The following is a 7,457-nucleotide window of genomic DNA, read 5'->3' on the forward strand; positions in this document are numbered from 1 at the left end:
TACAATCCAAAGCTAATACATCACTATTCCTCTTTATTCACCTTATCTTTTTTCATACTCATATTCACAGGAACAAACCCGTAATCATAGACAACCCATACTAAACTCTCTGGCTAACAACCAAATGCTCTCTTATAATATTAAAGAATGATAACAAGCCATTCTGGTAAGCTACGATTAAAACACGTATAAATGAAGCAAGTCAACCAACATATAAGTAATTACAAAGCTTCACTTTTTCAAATACATATCACACAATCAAATACCCAATGAATCAACAATACAATAATAACAGATCAAACAGTGCTCACAAACAAGCCACATAACCATCAAGAATATCAACCATATTGTAAATATGCACAGACTCAATACAAATATGTACACACATGCTAAGGGACTTATTTTTGCCCAAATAATCATGTCCTGCAGGGAACAATCTATGTTCATGTAACGTACCATTGTGGTACCCGATCTAACATATACATATCCATACAGGCGTGATACCCGATCTAACATATACATATCCGGATTGGCGTGGTACCCGATCCAACATACACATATCTGTACCGACGTGGTACCCGATCCAATATAGATACATATCCGTACCGGAGTGGTACCCGATCCATCATACATAAATTTATACCAGCGTGGTACCCGATCCAACATACACATATCTGTACCGGCGTGGTACCCGATCCAACATATACATATCTGTACCGGCGTGGTATCCGATCCATCATAAATAGGTAATATCAATATCAAATTTACACTACCACACAGCATACAACATGATGTGCCAAGTTTACAAGTACACTTAAAGTCATAAGACAATTTGATCAAGTAAATTTCCAATAATCATTTATACACACATCAACAATTTCGAGCATGTTCGAATACCAATCAACAAGTAGCCAATTTAGGAGCATACACACAACTAAATCTAGTATAAACTTCAATTAAATCATAACCTACTATCTACATTTTATTAAATTCCCACTATCTTTCGGGATGCAATATGACGTACTAAATCTATAAGTGTAGTTAAAATCATAAAGAAATTCGATCAAGTTCTTTTATTTATCAATATTTTGACCCTCTCACGGGTATTATTTTAATAATTCATCACGATCATCAACAAGCCATTTATGACATTAATTTAAGGAGTTATCATTATCAAACAAGCCTCTCATATACACATTTTAATAAATTATCATTATCACTAATTTAGCCACTCATGGGCATCCAATAGATAAAGTTCTTTTATCAATACCAAAACAAGAATATCAGAAAATAAATCATAATTTATCACTTAAGCATGCAAGTCACAATTGGAGCATTGCTTACTTATTAATTGTTAAAATGTCACTACCTCTTTCCATATAATATAATCATCACACTAATTCAAGTCATCTATCCTTTAGATATTACTATGCTCATCAATGCTTAATCCTAGCATGGTTCTCCTCACCATATTATTGTCCAACACATACAACTTAATATCATTATAACTCAGCTAGGTTCATCACCAAAACAAATAAAAACTATAATTTCCACATCCTTCATTTACTACAATCTCATTGCGGCACATAGTACATAATATCACAAATATCACATAATTAATCAATAATATAGTTTTCGGAATTAAAGTTAAGTTCTCGTGTCTTTATCCACATCAACTCCATGCCCGCAGGCCTAGACATTCTTCTCCCATCAATTCAAAATTTTGAAAATATAAAATAACACAATCTGCTACTCATTAAACCTATCCTACTTGGACGCCAAGCTTTTGGGAGACTCAAGCTGCAACAAAGATGCTCTTTCCTTTCCTTCATGCCTTGGAATAATGAATCATCTAAAAATCAAGCAATTATAAGAGTAATTAAATAATTACTCTTCAAACAAATATCTTGGGGATTCAAACCTAGTAATTCTACCCTTAATTCAAGGTCTATATCATTCTTCAAGTTCAATTATTCATTAATTAGCTCTTTCAAGCTTAACTCATCTCCATTAATGGAGTTTTTATGCTAAAGGTCTCATCTTTACGAAATTCAAGGTTCCTAACCATCAAAACTCATAATCTAGTTTATGAAATTCATGTTAGGAATCTTTAATTTATAGATTAAAATCAGCTTTAAGTTATATTAAAAACACCCATGAGTATTCCCAAAAGAATTCCACCATTAAAGGTTTTTTTTTAAGGATTCTAATTAATTAGATGTTAAAGAATTAAAAGTCGAAGAAAATAATGGAAAAACTTACCTCAACGAAGGAGTTTCACCTTAAGCTTTGAAAAATCACCTCTCTAGGGTTGGGGAATGAAATTTGAGATTTTTAGACCTAAAATATGACTGAAGCTGATTTAAATATCATCAGAATTTTCTCTACAGTGAAATCCCATTTCAACCCAGACAGTGCTCACTAAAACAGCCATAATGTTTTACTTCGAATTCGGATTGAGGAACGATTTGTTGCGTCGGAAAGAGAAATCATAGATCTTTGATTTGGTAGGTAGTGGGACCCCTAAATCCTTATATTAGGAGATATGGTCGTTTGAAATTAGCCCTAATATGAAGACACAGATGGACTTACTGACCAAGCACTTGTTGTCAAGCAAGACTGAAAAAGTTAAGGCTATAGAACTTTAAAACTAAAGTATTAATTTTAGAACTCATGAATAATTAAATTCATCGAGCTTGAGTCTATCTAGACACATCCGAAGGCTAAAGTCTTCGCCGAAAAATTCAAGGTGACATAACAAATATAAAATATTTGCTATTTTGGACCCAAGTTAATATTGAGAAATGAATTTTCATAAATTTATTATGGATAATTTAATAACGACAACATGGGTCGTTACAATGAAAAAAACAACATAAATAATGGTTCAATTTTACAGAATAACAAACATAAGTTAGTTTTGGTTTGTCTTGTGAACTCTTTTAGGTCCATTATTATAATTAGTTGCTGGTGGTTTTCCTGGACAGCGGCAACTTTTTATTTCATCACATATGGGATGTGCGTCTATGCAATCTACCACCGTAACACATTCGTCATCACTTGAGCACGCAACATTGCTTCCTTGTCCTACCAACACTCATGGAGATGTCAGTGATGTACTTAGAATTTCTTATAAACAATGTCGAATAGATGAAGTGAATAAATGAATAAAACACTATAATAACAAGTGACGTAATTATATATCTAGCTAGAAAAAATGATGAAGCACTATCTCGTGACACTGCTTGGGGTACACTATATCTGTCTGTGGATTAAGTAATTGAAACGAAAAATAACTAGAGTTAAGTTTTTCACATTAATTGTAAAAATATATTACACAACAAATATTTAAGTTTTTTACACTAATTGTATAAATATTTTACACAACATATATTTATTAGTAGCTTACAATGAATAATAAACTGACATGCGATAGAAAATTAAATTACTAATGTAAAAAGTCATAACATTTTATGTGGATATAACTTGTTTAAATCCTATTCATAATATGAAAAAAAAGTACAAATTGCTAATTTTTTCTGGAGTAAAAATTGCTAGATAAGAAAATGCAATAATTATACAGTTTCTTGACTGTCCTAACTAGCAAAGTCGACATTATTGAAAAGAAGAAATTAAGTAGAGTTATCATATTTATAGTATAAACAAGAAACAGAAATTGATTTATCATATTTATAGTATAAACAAGAAACAGAAATTGATTTAAACTTATCAAGATTTAAATTGCTTACCTAACAAAATAAGCAAAAAGGAGACCACGAAAATCTTAAAGAATGTTGCCTTCTTCATTCTTTTCCAAGTTTTGTGATAGCTGAATAGTAACTATATATGATTGTTATAATTGATTTTGATTATTACTCTTAGTAATCTATTTTTAGGAGAATAATACTCTAGCAACAAATTCTGAATTGATGAAAATTTAGTAACAACTTTTATTTTCTGTCCATAAATGAAATAGATAAAATCTAAGACTAAGACAACATAATAATTTGTGCATGAACTACTTTGGAAATTGAATCATTTTCCTTTGAAGTTTGGCAAGTAACCTAAAATAAAATTTGTTTTAAACTCATTAAAATATTTAATTATATAACTTAATTGTTTAATTTATTTAAATATTATTATTGTCTTTAATAGTATTTCAATTATAATTTTTATTAAATAACCAATTAATTTTTATAACAAAAGCTACATGTAATTTCATAATTATTGTTCTGTTTGTATCACAAGAAAGTCACACTATCCAAATTTACAAATATTTAGACATTTCTTAAATACTATAAAATGTGTGTGTATATATATTCGAATTTAGCTGCAAATGTGAACAACATTCATGATTACAAGTTATTTTATTTTCAATATTTCTTAGTATAAAGAATCTTTTATTTTAATTTCATTTCTTCATTGCTTCTAGTATTTATCTTCTTTTTGAATTTACAAGGAGCACTTTTAATTTTTTTTTTTTTGAATATTTATAGGGTACTAACAGAGCCCTAAAATAAATTGCAGGTTTGTTTCAATCCAAATGGGTGAATTAGACTGAATTTAAGTTGATTAAAATGGACTGAGTTAGTAAATGAACGAAATATTTACTCTCTCAAAAGTTATTTAACTGAAATGAGTTAGACTAAATGTGAATTATTATCCAACCCGCTCTATTCTTTCTAAGCTTTATTTACATTATTTATCTTTTATAATTTTTAGTTATCTTATAAAATTATTATTTTTCGTTATTACAACTATATATAAGTCACTGAAAAAATCTTATCAAAATTATTTTGATAAAATTTTCTCATGAATTATTTTGACTAGTTAACAACCCAAATTTTGATGGGTGGCATTGCATTGGAGTGAAATGTGCTGAGCTGAGCTAATTTATGGGTAGTTAATAAGCAACCCAACTTTGAATGAGTTGAACAAATAAGTAAAAGATATATAAATCTCAATTCTTCTAGGCCTAATTAATCTCTAGTCTAACCTTTGATTTAATGTATATGGATTCATCACATTCTTTTAGATATATCGCTCATTTTACACGGATACATCATATTTCATAATTAATTTTATACGAATAGATTATATTTTTTCGAATACATCACTTAGTTTTACATGGATATATCACAATTTATAGTTATATATTCGAGCTTTAAAGTAAACTTAGAAATTTATATAATTATTTAAAAGAACTAAAATTTTGTAGTTATGATAAGTTAAATTATGATAGAATGTAATTTTCCCTTTAGAATGATTTCATCAAATAATTTTGTCAGCTCTCATCCTAGTCATTATAATTTAAAGGAATAAATTGGTTTATATATAGTAACTAGATATCGAAGTTCGTGGCAGTATGTGTTTAATATATGTTACTTTTTATCTTAATTTATGTTAATATAGATAAAATTTGAAAAGTTAATAATTTTTTTTGTATATTTTTAAATATTTTATATTATTAGTTATTGATTTATAATACTTTTACATAATTTTCAGATATTATGTGCTACTCTTTTTGTCCTAATTTATTGTGACACTAATGAAATATTTGAGAAAGCCAATCAAATTTGTTATATAGTTTTAGATATTTTAAATTGTTAATTATATTATCATTTATCCAATTTTCTACATAATTTTCAAGTAATATTAATCTATTCCAATTTATATGAAATAAATTATTAATTATTTTAATTTATAATATTTTTTACACAATTTTTAAATATATAACAAGTTAACTAAAATAAATAAATTAAAATTTAGATAGTAAAATATATTTTTAAATTTTTTAAGCCATTAGTTATTGTAATTTATAATACTTTGTTGGCATAGTAATTTACTACTTTAAGCTGTTAGCTGTTGCAATTTATTATATTCTCCTTGTTTAAACTTTTTGTGGCATTTATTGTCAATTATATTTTAAAAATAATTTAAATTTTTAATTTTTGTGATTTATAATACTTTTTCTTCTATTCCAATTTAAGAGACACTGATATAATTTCAAAAGTCAACCAAATATCACTATTGAAGTAGCGGAGCAAACATATCTTAAATAACTCATAATAACTAATTCGAAGTGATATAGCAAAATTGTGATAAAAAATACTTGTGAAAAAAATTTAACTGGACCTCATATACGATGTCAAATTAATTTAAAATGTCAAGAGTTAATTTATCATTTTATGTCTATTTTATCTTTTTTATTAAATATTATTAAATTTTTAATACATAGATAACTTATAATAATTAATTAAGGGTGATATAGTAAAATTATAATTAAAACAACTGAAACAGACAAGCCATACATGTCTATTTTACTTTATTTTATTAAATATTATTAATTTTCTAATACGTAAATGACATTTAATAATTAATTAAGGATGATATAGTAATATGACGGAGCAAACAAACAGTTAAAAGCAGGCATAACAACCGCCAGCTGTCTGCTACTCACGTGCTTTTTTATATATATATATATATATATATATATATTGTAGTAGTAGTAACTAGTTAGCCACTTTTCCAGATATTGGCCATATGTTTAATAGTGGATTTACCCTCTCATATTCCATGTGATTAATCACATCACTATGTGATGATTCCCTTAAGTCATCTCAAAACCAACCATTAAATTTAGTTACTAATTTTATTTATTCACTCAAATTTTATATTACTTATTCCAATTGAGCATCAAACATATGATAAAGGAACTCATTACATATTGTTAATTAAAATTTTAAAAAAAAATTTACTTGTTTTTTCAATCGTCTATTAGAGAGCTGAATTAACCGTATAAAAAATGTCATATTCCTTGATTTATACACATCAAGCTTAATTGATACATCTTTGAAGTTTACGGCTTATTAGCTATTGAAAACCTATATCCATTCCGATCTATTCACTCTCGTTTGATTTTAATCAACACTAAATAATCTCTCTTAAGACCATTTAGGGTTCTTCAGAATTTGAGATCCTTTAAAACCCTTAAACATAATTGGCTCGAAGAAATAAATTGAAGATAAAATAAATCGCGCAATTATAACATCAAGTCAAAAGGAGAAAATTAAACCCTTTTCCAATCATATGAAATGAAGTGACCTTTATTGAACCTTAGGAAAATCATAAATAATGGTTCAAATTTGCACAGTAAAACAAACATAAATCAGTTTTGGTGAGTCGTTCCATGTTTAGCTGGTGGAGCTTGTGGACAGCCACATTGATGTGTAGCCAAGTTACATATGGGATGTGCATCTATGCATCTCACAGCCTTTGCACAATCGGCATCTTTAGTGCATCCTGCCGCATGACTTCCTTGTCCTAGCAAAATTGACATCGTTCACTAGTTCAGTGACATACGTAGAATTTTTCTTAGATATTAATATTTTAAAAAGTGAATAAACGAATGAATTACTATAATAAGCGGTTCATCTCTCTCTCTCTCTATATATATA

At 27.8% G+C, this 7,457-nt stretch overlaps 1 long non-coding RNA gene across 1 annotated transcript in view; it reads right to left on the reverse strand.

Moving 5' to 3' along the window:
• Positions 1 to 7,090: 7,090 nt before the first annotated feature.
• The window catches only part of LOC124897025, a 3,960-nt gene continuing 3,593 nt past the window's right edge, over positions 7,091 to 7,457 (reverse strand). The window contains exon 2 of the long non-coding RNA XR_007053449.1: positions 7,091 to 7,323. This is a non-coding gene — a long non-coding RNA (uncharacterized LOC124897025). The remainder of the gene's footprint in view (positions 7,324 to 7,457) is intronic.

The sequence above is a fragment of the Capsicum annuum genome, chromosome 3, assembly GCF_002878395.1.
Source record: "Capsicum annuum cultivar UCD-10X-F1 chromosome 3, UCD10Xv1.1, whole genome shotgun sequence".
In the NCBI taxonomy this organism is placed as follows: Eukaryota; Viridiplantae; Streptophyta; class Magnoliopsida; order Solanales; family Solanaceae; genus Capsicum; species Capsicum annuum.